The sequence below is a fragment of the Myxine glutinosa genome, chromosome 1 (assembly GCF_964187855.1).
Source record: "Myxine glutinosa chromosome 1, kmMyxGlut1.1, whole genome shotgun sequence".
Taxonomy (NCBI): Eukaryota; Metazoa; Chordata; class Myxini; order Myxiniformes; family Myxinidae; genus Myxine; species Myxine glutinosa.
The window spans coordinates 387,034,932-387,056,070 of NC_136261.1; the positions used below are offsets into that span (position 1 = coordinate 387,034,932).

Sequence of the window (21,139 nt, forward strand, 5' to 3'; positions counted from 1 at the left end):
AGTTTAGGAGGGAGGGGGCAAGGGGGGAGATTTGAAAGGGATGGGTGATGGGGAAGATTTGGAGGGGAGGGGTGATGGGGAAGATTTGGAGGGGAGGGGTTATGGGGAAGATTTGGAGGGGAGGGGTGAGATTGGATTTTTGAAAGTGTACGATTTATGGGAAACGAACATTTATTGCAAAATGAGTTTCTTGTGACCTTCGAGTTAAAAATACGTTTAAGGACGCTGGATGGAGGATGGAGTGCAGGAGAGTTTAGGGAATGTAGAACAAAGGCACTATAGGAGATGGATATTTTTTTTGGGATGAATTGATTTGGTGAGCAAGTCGAAAGCAGCCTTTTAAAGAAGAAGAAGAAAAAGGTGTTATAAAATATGACGGAATACATAACTTGAGGGGAAAGTGTAAACATTGAAGGTTAATGAGTGAAAACTATCTGGGGAAATGGGGGAGAAACACGTGGTCGAAGAACGAACGAACGAATAAGAATGAATAATCGAATGAGAACAGAGAAGGAATTGTTTTTTTGTTTTTTTTGAGTTGAGATTTACACAAGGAAGTAGGCTATGGATGAAAAGACTGGGAATACAGAGAACGAAAGTTATTGGATCACAAACGACGGACCACTGAGAGAAAAACAAAGCCTCAAGGTTGTACAGTGCACACTGTACAAGGCCTTGCTCGCGACACGGCAAACAGACGATCAATTTATGAAAGATAAACACCGAGAAACAACCAAAGTTGCACACAATAACTTCACACACCGAAAGATAAATACAGTTTCGACAAAATACAATTGTGAACAGACTTAACTTCGAAAAACGTGGAGACCGTGTGGGGCTTCGAAAATCCCTGCCGCCGTCTCCAAGATCTCGCGAGATGATCCCTCTCCCTCCCAATGCAGCCTCAATGAGCTGCACTGCGGTATTGCCGGGCGCCGGAGGCGCCCCGGCAATGCCGCGCTGCAGCATATTTAATTATTTGGCATGGGGCGGTGTACTTTGAATGTATGTGTACTTGTTTGTTTTCTTTCTTGGTTGTCCGGACGATATCTCAGGCATCCTTTGAGCTAGGAAGCTGAAATTTCGGCACAGTAGTGAGCAAGTCCTTTGTCAAATACGGTATTTTTTGTTTTTTGAATAATCAATTAATTGAGGAGTTATTTAATTATTAGCGTTTAATTAAGTACTTATTTAATTAATTAAATTTCATTTATCTTCTGACCATTATTAACTCAGGCACCTTTTGAGTTAGGAAGCTGATATTTGGACATGCCAATGACCAGGTGATTTGGCTGCAAAGGATATTTTTGATTTATTAATTAATCAATTAATCGATTAATTATTTAATTATTCGATTAATGACAAAAAATTTTTTTTTTTTTAAGTTACAGATTCTGATGAAATAGTGGTAGTTTATGTGTTCTCTGACCAAATTGATTAATAATTTAATTTTTTTATGATTATTATTTATTTATTTTCATTATTAATCATTTATTTATTTTCTTTCTCATTTGGCCAATATCTCAGGCACCTTTTGAGCTGGGAAGCTAATATTTGGACATGAGTGACCAAGTGATGTGGCTATCAAGGATATTTTTGATTTATTGATTAATCATTTCATCTATTAAGTATTTATTGATTAATCGATTAATTATTTATTGAGTAATCAATTAATTATTTAATTTTTTATAAATGACTTATTTAATTAAATTTCTAAAAGATACATCTTCGGATGAAGCACTACTGGTTTAGTTATGCGATTAGCCAATTGATTATGAAAATATTTTGTGATAATCTTTTATTGATTTTAATTATACAATTAATCAATCAATTAGTGTACACCTCTCCCTCCCAATGCAGCCTCAATGAGCTGCACTGCGGTATTGCCGGGCGCCGGAGGCGCCCCGGCAATGCCGCGCTGCAGCATATTTAATTATTTGGCATGGGGCGGTGTACTTTGAATGTATGTGTACTTGTTTGTTTTCTTGTTTCCTTGGTTGTCCGGACGATATCTCAGCCATCCTTTGAGCTAGGAAGCTGAAATTTCGGCACAATAGTGAGCAAGTCCTTTGTCAAAAACGGTATTTTTTGTTTTTTGATTAATCAATTAATTGAGGAGTTATTTAATTATTAGCGTTTAATTAAGTACTTATTTAATTAATTAAATTTCATTTCTCTTCTGACCATTATTAACTCAGGCACCTTTTGAGTTAGGAAGCTGATATTTGGACATGCCAATGACCAGGTGATTTGGCTGCAAAGGATATTTTTGATTTATTAATTAATCAATTAATCGATTAATTATTTAATTATTCGATTAATGACAAAAATTTTTTTTTTTTTAAAGTTACAGATTCTGATGAAATAGTGGTAGTTTATGTGTTCTCTGACCAAATTGATTACCAATTTAATTTTTTTATGATTATTATTTATTTATTTTCATTATTGTACACCGCTCCTTTCCTATGCCATCTCCAGGCATTGCAAATCGTCATTGCCGGGCACCAAAGGGGGCTCGGCAGTGACGCACGCTGAAAGAGAGTACTCAGTTTTCACTCTGGTTTCTTGCTTTCTTGCTTTCTTTCTTGTTTTCTTGGTTGTCCGGGCGATATCTCAGCCATCCTTTGAGCTAGGAAGCTGAAATTTCGGCACAGTAGTGAGCAAGTCCTTTGTCAAATACGGTATTTTTTGTTTTTTGAATAATCAATTAATTGAGGAGTTATTTAATTATTAGCGTTTAATTAAGTACTTATTTAATTAATTAAATTTCATTTCTCTTCTGACCATTATTAACTCAGGCACCTTTTGAGTTAGGAAGCTGATATTTGGACATGCCAATGACCAGGTGATTTGGCTGCAAAGAATATTTTTGATTTATTAATTAATCAATTAATCGATTAATTATTTAATTATTCGATTAATGACAAAAAAAAATTTTTTTTTTAAGTTACAGATTCTGATGAAATAGTGGTAGTTTATGTGTTCTCTGACCAAATTGATTAATAATTTAATTTTTTTATGATTATTATTTATTTATTTTCATTATTAATCATTTATTTATTTTCTTTCTCATTTGGCCAATATCTCAGGCACCTTTTGAGCTGGGAAGCTAATATTTGGACATAAGTGACCAAGTGATGTGGCTATCAAGGATATTTTTGGTTTATTGATTAATCATTTCATCTATTAATTATTTATTGATTAATCGATTAATTATTTATTGAGTAATCAATTAATTATTTAATTTTTTATAAATGACTTATTTAATTAAATTTCTAAAAGATACATCTTCGGATGAAGCACTACTGGTTTAGTTATGCGATTAGCCAATTGATTATGAAAATATTTTGTGATAATCTTTTATTGATTTTAATTATACAATTAATCAATCAATTAGTGTACACCTCTCCCTCCCAATGCAGCCTCAATGAGCTGCACTGCGGTATTGCCGGGCGCCAGAGGCGCCCCGGCAATGCCGCGCTGCAGCATATTTAATTATTTGGCATGGGGCGGTGTACTTTGAATGTATGTGTACTTGTTGTACACCGCTCCTTTCCTATGCCATCTCCAGGCATTGCAAATCGTCATTGCCGGGCACCAAAGGGGGCTCGGCAGTGACGCACGCTGAAAGAGAGTACTCAGTTTTCACTCTGGTTTCTTGTTTGTTTTCTTTCTTGTTTGTTTGTTTTCTTTCTTGGTTGTCCGGACGATATCTCAGCCATCCTTTGAGCTAGGAAGCTGAAATTTCGGCACAGTCGTGAGCAAGTCCTTTGTCAAATACGGTATTTTTTGTTTTTTGAATAATCAATTAATTGAGGAGTTATTTAATTATTAGCGTTTAATTAAGTACTTATTTAATTAATTAAATTTCATTTCTCTTCTGACCATTATTAACTCAGGCACCTTTTGAGTTAGGAAGCTGATATTTGGACATGCCAATGACCAGGTGATTTGGCTGCAAAGGATATTTTTGATTTATTAATTAATCAATTAATCGATTAATTATTTAATTATTCGATTAATGACCCAAAAAAATTTTTTTTTTAAGTTACAGATTCTGATGAAATAGTGGTAGTTTATGTGTTCTCTGACCAAATTGATTACCAATTTAATTTTTTTATGATTATTATTTATTTATTTTCATTATTAATCATTTATTTATTTTCTTTCTCATTTGGCCAATATCTCAGGCACCTTTTGAGCTGGGAAGCTAATATTTGGACATAAGTGACCAAGTGATGTGGCTATCAAGGATATTTTTGATTTATTGATTAATCATTTCATCTATTAATTATTTATTGATTAATCGATTAATTATTTATTGAGTAATCAATTAATTATTTAATTTTTTATAAATGACTTATTTAATTAAATTTCTAAAAGATACATCTTCGGATGAAGCACTAGTGGTTTAGTTATGCGATTAGCCAATTGATTATGAAAATATTTTGTGATAATCTTTTATTGATTTTAATTATACAATTAATCAATCAATTAGTGTACACCTCTCCCTCCCAATGCAGCCTTAATGAGCTGCACTGCGGTATTGCCGGGCGCCGGAGGCGCCCCGGCAATGCCGCGCTGCAGCATATTTAATTATTTGGCATGGGGCGGTGTACTTTGAATGTATGTGTACTTGTTGTACACCGCTCCTTTCCTATGCCATCTCCAGGCATTGCAAATCGTCATTGCCGGGCACCAAAGGGGGCTCGGCAGTGACGCACGCTGAAAGAGAGTACTCAGTTTTCACTCTGGTTTCTTGTTTGTTTGTTTTCTTTCTTGTTTGTTTTCTTTCTTGGTTGTCCGGACGATATCTCAGCCATCCTTTGAGCTAGGAAGCTGAAATTTCGGCACAGTCGTGAGCAAGTCCTTTGTCAAATACGGTATTTTTTGTTTTTTGAATAATCAATTAATTGAGGAGTTATTTAATTATTAGCGTTTAATTAAGTACTTATTTAATTAATTAAATTTCATTTCTCTTCTGACCATTATTAACTCAGGCACCTTTTGAGTTAGGAAGCTGATATTTGGACATGCCAATGACCAGGTGATTTGGCTGCAAAGGATATTTTTGATTTATTAATTAATCAATTAATCGATTAATTATTTAATTATTCGATTAATGACCCAAAAAAATTTTTTTTTTAAGTTACAGATTCTGATGAAATAGTGGTAGTTTATGTGTTCTCTGACCAAATTGATTAATAATTTAATTTTTTTATGATTATTATTTATTTATTTTCATTATTAATCATTTATTTATTTTCTTTCTCATTTGGCCAATATATCAGGCACCTTTTGAGCTGGGAAGCTAATATTTGGACATAAGTGACCAAGTGATGTGGCTATCAAGGATATTTTTGATTTATTGATTAATCATTTCATCTATTAATTATTTATTGATTAATCGATTAATTATTTATTGAGTAATCAATTAATTATTTAATTTTTTATAAATGACTTATTTAATTAAATTTCTAAAAGATACATCTTCGGATGAAGCACTAGTGGTTTAGTTATGCGATTAGCCAATTGATTATGAAAATATTTTGTGATAATCTTTTATTGATTTTAATTATACAATTAATCAATCAATTAGTGTACACCTCTCCCTCCCAATGCAGCCTTAATGAGCTGCACTGCGGTATTGCCGGGCGCCGGAGGCGCCCCGGCAATGCCGCGCTGCAGCATATTTAATTATTTGGCATGGGGCGGTGTACTTTGAATGTATGTGTACTTGTTTTCTTGTTTGTTTGTTTTCTTTCTTGGTTGTCCGGACGATATCTCAGCCATCCTTTGAGCTAGGAAGCTGAAATTTCGGCACAGTAGTGAGCAAGTCCTTTGTCAAATACGGTATTTTTTGTTTTTTGAATAATCAATTAATTGAGGAGTTATTTAATTATTAGCGTTTAATTAAGTACTTATTTAATTAATTAAATTTCATTTCTCTTCTGACCATTATTAACTCAGGCACCTTTTGAGTTAGGAAGCTGATATTTGGACATGCCAATGACCAGGTGATTTGGCTGCAAAGGATATTTTTGATTTATTAATTAATCAATTAATCGATTAATTATTTAATTATTCGATTAATGACAAAAAATTTTTTTTTTTTAAAGTTACAGATTCTGATGAAATAGTGGTAGTTTATGTGTTCTCTGACCAAATTGATTAATAATTTAATTTTTTTATGATTATTATCTTTTATTGATTTTAATTATACAATTAATCAATCAATTAGTGCACACCTCTCCCTCCCAATGCAGCCTCTATGAGCTCCACTGCGGTATTGCCGGGCGCCAGAGGCGCCCCGGCAATGCCGCGCTGTCGAATATTTAATTATTTGGCACCGGGGCGGTGTACTTTGAATGTATGTGTACTTGTTTGTTTTCTTTCTTGGTTGTCCGGGCGATATCTCAGCCATCCTTTGAGCTAGGAAGCTGAAATTTTGGCACAATAGTGAGAAAGTGCTTTGTCAAAAACGGTATTTTTTTTTTTTGATTAATCAATAAATTGGGGAGTTATTTAATTATTAGCGATTAATTAAGTACTTATTTAATTAATTAAATTTCCTTTCTCTTCTGACCATTAACTCAGGCACCTTTTGAGTTAGGAAGCTGATATTTGGACATGCCAATGGCCAGGTGATTTGGCTGCAAAGGGATATTTTTGATTTATTAATTAATCAATTAATCGATTAATTATTTAATTATTCGATTAATGACAAAAAAAAAATTTTTTTTTAAGTTACAGATTCTGATGAAATAGTGGTAGTTTATGTGTTCTCTGACCAAATTGATTAATAATTTAATTTTTTTATGATTATTATTTATTTATTTTCATTATTAATCATTTATTTATTTTCTTTCTCATTTGGCCAATATCTCAGGCACCTTTTGAGCTGGGAAGCTAATATTTGGACATGAGTGACCAAGTGATGTGGCTATCAAGGATATTTTTGATTTATTGATTAATCATTTCATCTATTAATTATTTATTGATTAATCGATTAATTATTTATTGAGTAATCAATTAATTATTTAATTTTTTATGAATGACTTATTTAATTAAATTTCTAAAAGATACATCTTCTGATGAAGCACTAGTGGTTTAGTTATGCGATTAGCCAATTGATTATGAAAATATTTTGTGATAATCTTTTATTGATTTTAATTATACAATTAATCAATCAATTAGTGTACACCTCTCCCTCCCAATGCAGCCTCAATGAGCTGCACTGCGGTATTGCCGGGCACCGGAGGCGCCCTGGCAATGCCGCGCTGCAGCATATTTAATTATTTGGCATGGGGCGGTGTACTTTGAATGTATGTGTACTTGTTGTACACCGCTCCTTTCCTATGCCACCTCCAGGCATTGCAAATCGTCATTGCCGGGCACCGAAGGGGGCTCGGCAGTGACGCACGCTGAAAGAGAGTACTCAGTTTTCACTCTGGTTTCTTGTTTGTTTTCTTGGTTGTCCGGACGATATCTCAGCCATCCTTTGAGCTAGGAAGCTGAAATTTCGGCACAGTAGTGAGCAAGTCCTTTGTCAAATACGGTATTTTTTGTTTTTTGAATAATCAATTAATTGAGGAGTTATTTAATTATTAGCGTTTAATTAAGTACTTATTTAATTAATTAAATTTCATTTCTCTTCTGACCATTATTAACTCAGGCACCTTTTGAGTTAGGAAGCTGATATTTGGACATGCCAATGACCAGGTGATTTGGCTGCAAAGGATATTTTTGATTTATTAATTAATCAATTAATCGATTAATTATTTAATTATTCGATTAATGACAAAAAAATTTTTTTTTTTAAAGTTACAGATTCTGATGAAATAGTGGTAGTTTATGTGTTCTCTGACCAAATTGATTAATAATTTAATTTTTTATGATTATTATTTATTTATTTTCATTATTAATCATTTATTTATTTTCTTTCTCATTTGGCCAATATCTCAGGCACCTTTTGAGCTGGAAAGCTAATATTTGGACATGAGTGACCAAGTGATGTGGCTATCAAGGATATTTTTGATTTATTGATTAATCATTTCATCTATTAATTATTTATTGATTAATCGATTAATTATTTATTGAGTAATCAATTAATTATTTAATTTTTTATAAATGACTTATTTAATTAAATTTCTAAAAGATACATCTTCGGATGAAGCACTAGTGGTTTAGTTATGCGATTAGCCAATTGATTATGAAAATATTTTGTGATAATCTTTTATTGATTTTAATTATACAATTAATCAATCAATTAGTGTACACCCCTCCCTCCCAATGCAGCCTTAATGAGCTGCACTGCGGTATTGCCGGGCGCCAGAGGCGCCCCGGCAATGCCGCGCTGCAGCATATTTAATTATTTGGCATGGGGCGGTGTACTTTGAATGTATGTGTACTTGTTGTACACCGCTCCTTTCCTATGCCACCTCCAGGCATTGCAAATCGTCATTGCCGGGCACCGAAGGGGGCTTGGCAGTGACGCACGCTGAAAGAGAGTACTCAGTTTTCACTCTGGTTTCTTGTTTGTTTGTTTTCTTGTTTCCTTGGTTGTCCGGACGATATCTCAGCCATCCTTTGAGCTAGGAAGCTGAAATTTCGGCACAATAGTGAGCAAGTCCTTTGTCAAAAACGGTATTTTTTGTTTTTTGATTAATCAATTAATTGAGGAGTTATTTAATTATTAGCGTTTAATTAAGTACTTATTTAATTAATTAAATTTCATTTCTCTTCTGACCATTATTAACTCAGGCACCTTTTGAGTTAGGAAGCTGATATTTGGACATGCCAATGACCAGGTGATTTGGCTGCAAAGGATATTTTTGATTTATTAATTAATCAATTAATCGATTAATTATTTAATTATTCGATTAATGACAAAAAATTTTTTTTTTTTAAAGTTACAGATTCTGATGAAATAGTGGTAGTTTATGTGTTCTCTGACCAAATTGATTACCAATTTAATTTTTTTATGATTATTATTTATTTATTTTCATTATTGTACACCGCTCCTTTCCTATGCCATCTCCAGGCATTGCAAATCGTCATTGCCGGGCACCAAAGGGGGCTCGGCAGTGACGCACGCTGAAAGAGAGTACTCAGTTTTCACTCTGGTTTCTTGCTTTCTTGCTTTCTTTCTTGTTTTCTTGGTTGTCCGGGCGATATCTCAGCCATCCTTTGAGCTAGGAAGCTGAAATTTCGGCACAGTAGTGAGCAAGTCCTTTGTCAAATACGGTATTTTTTGTTTTTTGAATAATCAATTAATTGAGGAGTTATTTAATTATTAGCGTTTAATTAAGTACTTATTTAATTAATTAAATTTCATTTCTCTTCTGACCATTATTAACTCAGGCACCTTTTGAGTTAGGAAGCTGATATTTGGACATGCCAATGACCAGGTGATTTGGCTGCAAAGAATATTTTTGATTTATTAATTAATCAATTAATCGATTAATTATTTAATTATTCGATTAATGACAAAAAAAAAAATTTTTTTTTAAGTTACAGATTCTGATGAAATAGTGGTAGTTTATGTGTTCTCTGACCAAATTGATTAATAATTTAATTTTTTTATGATTATTATTTATTTATTTTCATTATTAATCATTTATTTATTTTCTTTCTCATTTGGCCAATATCTCAGGCACCTTTTGAGCTGGGAAGCTAATATTTGGACACGAGTGACCAAGTGATGTGGCTATCAAGGATATTTTTGGTTTATTGATTAATCATTTCATCTATTAATTATTTATTGATTAATCGATTAATTATTTATTGAGTAATCAATTAATTATTTAATTTTTTATAAATGACTTATTTAATTAAATTTCTAAAAGATACATCTTCGGATGAAGCACTACTGGTTTAGTTATGCGATTAGCCAATTGATTATGAAAATATTTTGTGATAATCTTTTATTGATTTTAATTATACAATTAATCAATCAATTAGTGTACACCTCTCCCTCCCAATGCAGCCTCAATGAGCTGCACTGCGGTATTGCCGGGCGCCAGAGGCGCCCCGGCAATGCCGCGCTGCAGCATATTTAATTATTTGGCATGGGGCGGTGTACTTTGAATGTATGTGTACTTGTTTCTTGTTTGTTTTCTTTCTTGTTTGTTTGTCCGGACGATATCTCAGCCATCCTTTGAGCTAGGAAGCTGAAATTTCGGCATAATAGTGAGCAAGTCCTTTTTCAAAAACGGTATTTTTTGTTTTTTGATTAATCAATTAATTGAGGAGTTATTTAATTATTAGCACTTAATTAAGTACTTTTTTAATTAATCAAATTTCCTTTCTCTTCTGACCATTAACTCAGGCACCTTTTGAGTTAGGAAGCTGATATTTGGACATGCCAATGACCAGGTGATTTGGCTGCAAACGCTATTTTTGATTTATTAATTAATCAATTAATCGATTAATTATTTAATTATTCGATTAATGACAAAAAATTTTTTTTTTTAAAGTTACAGATTCTGATGAAATGGTGGTGGTTTATGTGTTCTCTGACCGAATTGATTAATAATTTTATTTTTTAATGATTATTATTTATTTATTTTCATTATTAATCATTTATTTATTTTCTTTCTCATTTGGCCAATATCTCAGGCACCTTTTGAGCTGGGAAGCTAATATTTGGACATGACAGTGACCAAGTGATGTGGCTATCAAGGATATTTTTGATTTATTGATAAATCATTTAATCGATTAATTATTTATTGATTAATCGATTAATTATTTATTGATTAATCAATTGATTATTTCATTTTTTATTAATGAGTTATTTAATTAAATTTCTAAAAGATACATCTTCGGATGAAGCACTAGGGGTTTAGTTATGCTATTAGCCAATTGATTAAGAAAATATTTTGTGATAAGCTTTTATGGATTTTAATTATACAATGAATCAATCAATTTGTGTACACCTCTACCTCCCAATGCAGCCTCAATGAGCTGCACTGCAGTATTGCCGGGCGCCGGAGGCGTCCCGGCAATGCCGCGCTGTAGGATATTTAATAATTTGGCATTGGGGCGGTGTACTTTAAATGTATGTGTCCTTGTTTTTGATTTATTGATTAATAATTTAATCGATTAATTATTTATTTAATTTTTTATTAATGGCTTATTTCATTAAATTTCTAAAAGATACATCTTCGGATGAAGCACGAGTGGTTTAGTTATGCTATTAGCCAATTGATTAAGAAAATAATTTGTGATAATTGCACACCGCTCCTTTCCTATGCCATCTCCAGGCATTGCAAATCGTCATTGCCGGGCACCGAAGGGGGCTCGGCAGTGACGCACGCTGAAAGAGAGTACTCAGTTTTCACTCTGGTTGTTTGTTTTCTTGGTTGTTTGTCCGGGCGATATCTCAGCCATCCTTTGAGCTAGGAAGCTGAAATTTCGGCACAATAGTGAGCAAGTCCTTTGTCAAAAACGGTAATTTTTGTTTTTTGATTAAGCAATTAATTGATGAGTTATTTAATTATTAGCGATTAATTAAGTACTTATTTAATTAATTAAATTTCATTTCTCTTCTGACCATTAACTCAGGCACCTTTTGAGTTAGGAAGCTGATATTTGGACATGCCAATGACCAGGTGATTTGGCTGCAAAGGCTATTTTTGATTTATTAATTAATTAATTAATCAATTAATCGATTAATTATTTAATTATTTGATTAATGACAAAAAAAAAATTTTTTTTAACTTGCAGATTCTGGTGAAATGGTGGTGGTTTATGTGTTCTCTGACCGAATTGATTAATAATTTAATTTTTTTATGATTATTATTTATTTATTTTCATTATTAATCATTTATTTGTCTTCTTTCTCATTTGGCCAATATCTCAGGCACCTTTTGAGCTCAGAAGCTAATATTTGGACATGAGTGACCAAGTGATGTGGCTATCAAGGATATTCTTGATTTATTGATTAATCAATTAATCAATGTATCGATTAATTATTTAATTATTCGATTAATTACTAAAAAAAAAAAAAAAAAATCAGTTACAGATTCTGATGAAATGGTGGTGGTTTATGTGTTCTCTGACCGAATTGATAAATAATTAAATGTTTTAATGATTATTATTTATTTATTTTTATTATTAATTCTTTATTTATTTTCTTTCTTATTTGGCCAATATCTCAGGCACCTTTTGAGCTGGGAAGCTAATATTTGGACATGACAGTTTGTTTTTTTTTTTTTTGTTTTTTTTTGTATACAAGATCGAGGCTCGTGAAAGAGCTAACATTAATCACACAAAAAGACAAACCGACACACAAAACACAAAAAACAAGGGGAGCGGTAGACAAGATGGGGAGAGAGGGGGACAGTGACCAAGTGATGTCACTATCAAGGATATTTTTGATTTATTGATTAATCATTTAATCGATTAATTATTTATTGATTAATCAATTAATTATTTAATTTTTTATTAATGATTTATTTAATTAAATTTTTAAAAGATACATCTTCGGATGAAGCACCAGTGGTTTAGTTATGCTATTAGCCAATTGATTATGAAAATATTTTGTGGTAATCTTTTATTGATTTTAATTATACAATTAATCAATCAATTCGTGTACACCTCTCCCTCCCAATGCAGCCTCAATGAGCTGCACTGCGGTATTGCCGGGCGCCAGAGGCGCCCCGGCAATGCCGCGCTGTAGGATATTTAATTATTCGGCATGTGGGTGGTGTACTTTTAATGTATCTGTACTTGTTGTACACCGCACCTTTCCTATGCCATCTCCAGGCATTGCAAATCGTCATTGCTGGGCACCGAAGGGGGCTTGGCAGTGACGCACGCTGAAAGGGAGTACTCAGTTTTCACTCTGGTTGTTTGTTTTCTTGTTTTCTTTCTTGTTTGTTTGTTTGTCCGGGCGATATCTCAGCCATCCTTTGAGCTAGGAAGCTGAAATTTCGGCACAATAGTGAGCAAGTCCTTTTTCAAAAACGGTATTTTTATCTTGCCAAAACGAAGTTTTTGCAAGATGTATTAGTCAGCTTGTATGTTTGTTTGTTTGTTTGTTTTTTTGTTTGTGGTTAATCATTTTTTTTCACGTTTAGATCACTCTGTAGACCACAGTTATTATTGGAAACTCCTGTAACTTCGCATATCAGAGTCCTATAGAGATACCCTTCAGCACACAAAATTTTGAAGGTCAAGGTCAAAGGTCAAGGTCACTTTGTGGTCAATCATGGAGGTCGACGAAACACTAATTTTTTGAGTAACTTTGATCGGATCGTCTCCAAACTTCATGGGAATCTAGTATATGGTCCGGCGCTCAGCTGATTAGTTTTTGGTGGCGATCGGCCTTGACCTTCATGGTTAGCGCTGGAGGTCGAAAATTATTGACCCCAAGGTCAAATGTTGAAATCGTAGGTACCATATCGAGTAATACCTCATATGAATGCCCTTGATGAGTGCTTCCCAGATCTGTAAACAGTTTGACGCTATGACGTCATTTGATGACGTCATGACGAAAAAACGGAATTTTCATGAAAAAATTATTTCCTCAGTTCTCATCAAAATCTTTCAATATTTCATGTGCGTTGGTCATGAAGACATACTATTCACCATACGAAATTATTAAGGTCAAGGTCAAAGGTCAAGGTCACTTTGCGCTTCTAGTGGATAGCAGTTCTGTTCACCTCAGTGTGACCTGAAGCAAGTCACTCATGTTCACATTTTGGCAAGATACGGTTCACCCTGTGGGTGACATATGTTCATTTGTTTTTTGATTAATCAATTAATTGAGGAGTTATTTAATTATTAGCGATTAATTAAGTACATGTTTGACCCTGGTGTTGGGCTAGCGGCTAGGGTGTCAGCTTAGGATCCTAGGATCCTGGGTTCAAATCCCGGTCGATCGCTGATTTAACGCCAGGGGGGTTGACTCAGCCTGTCATCCTTCCGAGGTCAGCTAATTGAGGACCAGTTCACTGGTAATTCCCTGTTTGTCGTTAAAGGTGGCAAAAAGGGTTGGCGTCAGGAAGGGCATCCGGCCGTAAAATATTGCTTCAAAAAGGGGACCGATAAACAACAACAACCACGGTTCCCGAAAAAGGCCAACCCCCGCTTGCGGGGAAAAATGGCCTCTAAAGGTGGTTATTTTTTAAATTTATTTAATTTAGTACATGTTCAATTAATCAAATTTCCTTTCTCTTCTGACCAATATCTCAGGCACCTTTTGAGCTCAGAAGCTAATATTTGGACATGAGTGACCAAGTGATGTGGCTATCAAGGATATTTTTGATTTATTGATTAATCAATGTATCGATTAATTATTTAATTATTCGATTAAGTACTAAAAATTTTTTTTTTTTAAAGTTACACATTCTGATGAAATGATGGTGGATTGTGTGTTCTGTGACCGAATTGATGAGTAATTTAATTTCTTAATGATTATTATTTATTTATTTTCATTATTAATCATTTATTTATTTTCTTTCTCATTCGGCCAATATCTCAGGCACCTTTTGAGCTGGGAAGCTAATATTTGGACATGACAGTGACCAAGTGATGTGGCGATCAAGGATATTTTTGGTTTATTGATTAATCATTTAATCAATTAATCGATTAATTATTTAAATATTGGATTAATTACTAAAAAACAAAAAAAACAAATCAGTTACAGATTCTGATGAAATGGTGGTGGTTTATGTGTTCTGTGACCGAATTGATTAATAATTGAATTTTTTAATGATCATTATTTATTATTTTCATTATTAATCATTTATTTATTTTCTTTCTCATTTGGCCAATATCTCAGGCACCTTTTGAGCTGGGAAGCTAATATTTGGACATGACAGTGACCAAGTGATGTGGCGATCAAGGATATTTTTGGTTTATTGATTAATCATTTAATCGATTAATTATTTATTGATTAATCGATTAATTATTTATTGAGTAATCAATTAATTAATTATTTTTTTATTAATGACTTGTTTAATTAAATTTCTAAAAGCTACATCTTCGGATGAAGCACTAGTGGTTTAGTTATGCTATTAGCCAATTGATTAAGAAAATATTTTGTGATAATCTTTTATTGATTTTAATTATACAATTAATCAATCAATTAGCGTACACCTCTCCCACCCAATGCAGCCTCAATGAGCTGCACTGCGGTATTGCCGGGCGCCGGAGGCGTCCCGGCAATGCCGCGCTGTGGGATATTTAATTATTTGGCATGGGGGCGGTGTACTTTGAATGTATGTGTACTTGTTTGTTTTGCTTTCTTGTTTGTTTTCTTGTTTGTTTGTTTGTTTGTCCGGACGATATCTCAGCCATCCTTTGAGCTAGGAAGCTGAAATTTCGGCACACTAGTGAGCAAGTCCTTTTTCAAAAAAGTATTTTTTGTTTTTTGAATAATCAAATAATTACGGAGTTATTTAATTATTAGCGATTAATTAAGTACTTATTTAATTAATCAAATTTCCTTTCTCTTCTGACCATTAACTCAGGCACCTTTTGAGTTAGGAAGCTGATATTTGGACATGCCAATGACCAGGTGATTTGGCTGCAAAGGCTATGTTTGATTTATTAATTAATCAATTAATCAATTAATCGATTAATGATTTAATTATTCGATTAATGACTAAAACTTTTTTTTTTAAAGTTACAGATTCTGATGAAATGGTGGAGGTTTATGTGTTCTATGACCGAATTGATTAATAATTTAATTTTTTTAATGATTATTATTTATTTATTTTCATTATTAATTGTACACCGCACCTTTCCTATGCCATCTCCAGGCATTGCGAAACGTCCTTGCCGGGCACCGAAGGGGGCTCGGCAGTGACGCACGCTGAAAGGGAGTACTCAGTTTTCACTTTCGTTGTTGTACACCGCACCTTTCCTATGCCATCTCCAGGCATTGCAAATCGTCATTGCTGGGCACCGAAGGAGGCTCGACAGTGACGCACGCTGAAAGGGAGTACTCAGTTTTCACTCTGTTTGTTTGTTTGTTTTCTTGTTTGTTTGTTTTTCCGGGCGATATCTCAGCCATCCTTTGAGCTGGGAAGCTGAAATTTCGGCACAATAGTGAGCAAGTCCTTTCTCAAAAACCGTATTTTTTGTTTTTTGATTGATCAATTAATTGAGGACTTATTTAATTATTAGCGATTAATTAAGTGCTTATTTAATTAATTAAATTTCCTTTCTATTCTGACCATTAACTCAGGAACCTTTTGAGTTAGGAAGCTGATATTTGGACATGCCAATAACCAGGTGATTTGGCTGCAAAGGATATTTGTGATTTATTCATTAATCAATTAATCAATTAATTATTTAATTATTCGATTAATGACGGTATCCTCAATGCCAAACAGGAAATTAGAGCTGTCTCCCTCGACATATCACGTGCCTTCGATACAGTCTGGCACCCCGCTCTGCTCACCAAACTCTCCTCCTTTGGTATCCATGGAAATCTCCACGCATGGCTGGCGGACTTCCTCTCTAGTCGTCGTCAACGTGTGGCCCTGAATGGGTTTCTCTCATCTCCTCTTCCTGTTCAGGCTGGAGTTCCCCAAGGCAGTGTTCTGGGCCCTGGGCTTTTTCTGGTCTTCATCAATGATCTCTCTGACTCTCTTGAAAATCCTCTCTATCTCTTTGCTGATGACTCCACTCTCTGCCGCTCCATTACTCATCCCTCAGATCGGCAGTCTGCAGCCTCCTCACTCTCTGCAGACCTGGACAAAATCACAGACTGGGCAAACAAGTGGAACATGTCTTTCAATCCTGACAAATCTCACACTCTGATGATGTCTCTCCGAAAAGTCCGACTGGACAACCCTCCCATCTACTTTCTGAATAATCCTCTCCAAGAAGTTCTGTCACTCAAGTTTTTGGGTCTCACTATCTGCCATGATCTTTCCTGGGAAAACCACATTTCCAAGCTGGCCTCCAAAGCCAGTCGCCGACTGGGCATCCTCCGTCGTGCGAAGTCCTTCCTTGGCACACCTGAGCTCCTCACCACATACAAGGCTTTCATCCGCAGCTCAATGGAGTACTGCTCTCCCCTCTGGGCTGGTGCTCCTGCCTCACACCTAGCTCGTCTTCATGCTGTTGAAACCAAAGCAGTCAGAATCATTGGAATCTCCCGCGATGACGCTATCTCCGAGGGCCTTTCACTTCATCACCGCAGGCAGGTTGGTGGTCTTTCCGTCTTCTACCGACTCCTCTCCGGCCTTGCTCCCCCAGCTCTCTCTGGGCTCTGTCCCCCAAATATTCCTGCAGGTCGCAGAGGATCTGCCTGCAACCCTCTTATGGTTAAACTGCCAAAATCAAGACTCTCTGCTCACCTTCACTCCTTCATTCCTCTTTTCTCCCGCCTCTGGAACAAACTCCCTCACTCTCTTCAATCCAACTCCTCCCTCCAGGTCTTTAAAACGGCTGTTCACCACCATCTATTATCTTCCCCAATCCAAAACCTTGATCTTTTCTACCCCCGCTAATTTCACCCAAAAGCCACTTTTTTGAGGTGACTTTTGACTTCTTTCCTGGAAGTCCTTGGTGTCCTTGCGTTTTATACCTATCCTGCCTCCCCCCAGGCCCTCTCCCTCCAAAAACATCTCCTGATGTCCCTGCTCTCAAATGTTGTGTTTGTGTGCTTCCTCACCTTCTCTCCTCATCTTGTCGACCACTCCCCTTTTTATATACTTTGTTTGCTTGTTTGTTTGATTTGTTTGTTTGATAAATGTTAGCTCTTTCACGAGCCTCGACTCTGTACACAAAAAAAAGAAAAAAAGAAAGAAAAAAAAGAGACTAAATTTTTTTTTTTTTAAAGTTACAGATTCTGATGAAATGGTGGTGGTTTATGTGTTCTCTGACCGAATTGATTAATAATTTAATTTTTTAATGATTATTATTTATTTATTTTCATTATTAATCATTTATTTATTTTCTTTCTCATTTGACCAATATCTCAGGCACCTTTTGAGCTCGGAAGCTAATATTTGGACATGAGTGACCAAGTGATGTGGCTATCAAGGATATTTTTGATTTATTGATTTATCAATTAATCAATTCATCGATTAATTATTTAATTATTCGATGAATTACTAAAAAAAATAAAAAAAATTCAATTACAGATTCTGATGAAATGGTGGTGATTTATGTGTTCTGTGACCGAATTGATTAATAATTTAATTTTTTCATGATTATTATTTATTTATTTTCATTATTAATCATTTATTTATTTTCTTTCTCATTTGGCCAATATCTCAGGCACCTTTTGAGCTGGGAAGCTAATATTTGGACATGACAGTGTGATTCGGCACAATTATGATTGAGGACATCATCACATGATAGTGATGTGGCTGTCAAGGATATTTTTGATTTATTGATTAATCATTTAATCGATTAATTATTTATTGATTAATCGATTAATTATTTATTGATTAATCAATTAATTATTTAATTCTTTATTAATGAGTTATTTAATTAAATTTCTAAAAGATACATCTTCGGATGAAGCACGAGTGGTTTAGTTGTGCCATTAGCCAATTGATTAAGAAAATATTTTGTGATAATCTTTTATTGATTTTAATTATACAATTAATCATTCAATTCGTGTGCACCTCTCCTTCCCAATGCAGCCTCTATGAACTACGCTGCGGTATTGCCCCGCTGTAGGATATTTAATTATTTGGCATGGGGGCAGTGTGCTTTGAATGTATCTGTACTTGTTGTTTATCATTTTGTGGAGTTTTCCCTGTTGCTTGAACATCCTTGATATAACTCACAGACCGGTGTTTTTGTTTGTGTGTTTGTTTGTTTGTCATGCTACTCCTGCAGTTCTGTCTCGATTACATCCAGACTATCTACATAGTAGGATCAGCATGTCCCAATTAGTGCATAGTAGTGTTTTTATCTTTGCCAGTGGTCTTGGGGGCGGGCGAGGGGTGCGCCAATTCTCAATGCAAATGTGTATTATGTAGCGCCGCCTCCAGGTGGGAGAGGTTATTACAAGCCCACGCCCTTTCCAGTATATGCAGTACTCCTGCCCCCAAGTTTTTTTTTGTTTTTGTTTTTTTCAGTGTTAGTTTTGTTCAGTTGTAAGTTTTCAGTGTTTCAGTGTAAATGTAAGTTTTCAGTGTAAGTTCTCCAGTGTAAGTGAGGTGTTTTGAATTGTAAACAGTAGCCATGTTTTTGCTTCATGCACACAACCCGGGTTATTTTGTTTTTATTTTCAGAAGCGATTGAGGCAGCTGTTAGTTGCCTATACACCACCCAAATAAAGGTATGTGTCATAAGAGCGTGTTGCATGCTTCGAACAAGGTCGCCCATAGGGTGGGTACTCTGATAGTGAAAGAGAATTTTCCAAATGAACATCGAGATGAGGAACTCGTGCTTGAGTTGTTTTGTGTTCTTTTGATTCATAATTAAATAAGGTTCATGCGAAAAGCAAACCACCATTCTGGTGCTTCTCAAGCATGGGCTGTATCACAAGGATTTTGTGACTGTAATATTGAGATGTGAGATCTAATATCGATTTCATCATCACCTGAGGTGTTAGCTAACTAGTGAGGGAACCCACGTGGAACAGAGCGATGATGTTAACATGATATGGGACAAGAGATTAATGAATGGAATAAAAATGAAAAACATGAGGTGCGCATGGAAAAGCAGAGTATTTGGAAATATCACGATAATCAAAGACAGACATGAAGACGAGTATTATTTAATCAATCCTCATTTCCACAATCATTACAACACTCAACGATCCCACCCTCATCACTTACCGTTCGCATCGTCGAGGGCCAGGTCATTCATTCTAGCAGCCGCTCCTGTGCAAATTCGGGAACAAACAAATCATCAAATAATTCATTTTAATGATTTTATCCTTGTTAAACGAATTAACTTTGTGTTGATAAACAATTTATAATTCGCCATCAATATAATTTATTATATAAGAAGTGAGCTCCATTCTCTAGTTGTGCATTGTGAAGATTTGTTATGAAATGACCTGCTTGGTGACCTTGTCTGAGGATAGGTATTGCATCCTGTGTGCTGACATTAGTTGTTGGACGTCAAAGAATCGGTAAGCTATCGCCGGCACCATGGCCAGGTCCAAATTCCTGCCCTAACCAGGAGATGCCATTGTATCAGGGGCACAGCAGCACCCTCAGCCAATGATGCCACTCCGTAGCCTTTAGCGATCTTCAGCTCATGAGATATAAAGCATGGAGAAGGCAGAGGGCGCAAGAGCAGAAACGAGGTGGAAGAAGACAGAGAGAGGGGGTTGGCTGATCAGGTCTCGTTGTTGGGGTGTTTTTGTGTTGAAGAATTCCACGGACTGAAAGAATAACACGTGTTTTTCTTGCCTCCATGCGACTTAAATTTTTTATCTCGAACACCACATTTCAAAACTGTCAATCTTCCTCCTTTCTTTTTCACTGTACATGACTCACATTGACGCATTCAATTTTGAAATATTACACCAGAGCATTTCATTTAGACCTTTCATTTCGTAAATAATGCGCAAACTCCACCCAACCTGGGGAGTGGGTAAACTGCTACTAAATAAATATATTATTACCCTGCGCTCGCGAAGCGAAAAGCGGAGTTAAGCATTCAGTTGCGTACGTGTGCCGTGTGCCATACGTGTGTCGTGTGCCGTGTGCCGTACGTGTCTGCATTTTAAAAAATCATTTTCTCGGCAATCGTTGGTCCGATTGGCATGAAATTTTCACCATATGAGCGCCTCCTCCTGTAGAATATTTCAATGATTATTATGACGTCATCGGTCACGTGGTGCAGGCGCCATCTTGGAAAAACGTTACACCTCTATCTCTGAAACCACTCCATGGAAAAATTGAGACCTGGCTCATTGTCAAGTACTCCCCATGGGGAATCAGATATGTCAATGATGTCATCGGTCATCATGATGTCATCGGTGCCTTCGTTATGACGTCATAATTCGACAAATACAACACTTATCCATCCAATCATTATTCATTTTTTTTCAGCAACTGTTGGTCGGATGGACGTGAAATTTTCACCAGAGGAGCCCCTCCTCCTTTAGAATATTTTAATGATAATCATAATCATTACGTCATCGGTCATGTGGTACAGGCGTCATCTTGGAAAAACCGAAAAATGTTGCACCTCTATATCTCCA

At 35.2% G+C, this 21,139-nt stretch overlaps 1 long non-coding RNA gene across 4 annotated transcripts in view; it reads right to left on the reverse strand.

Moving 5' to 3' along the window:
• Positions 1 to 21,139, reverse strand: part of LOC144889563 (uncharacterized) — a 42,678-nt gene that overhangs the window by 13,778 nt on the left and 7,761 nt on the right. For 3 of the 4 annotated variants that reach the window (XR_013621871.1, XR_013621872.1, XR_013621874.1), the window contains exon 4: positions 19,761 to 19,805. This is a non-coding gene — a long non-coding RNA (uncharacterized LOC144889563). Of the gene's footprint in view, positions 1 to 12,912; positions 12,928 to 19,760; positions 19,806 to 21,139 lie in introns of those variants that run through there. The other variant, XR_013621873.1, reaches the window with a different exon arrangement.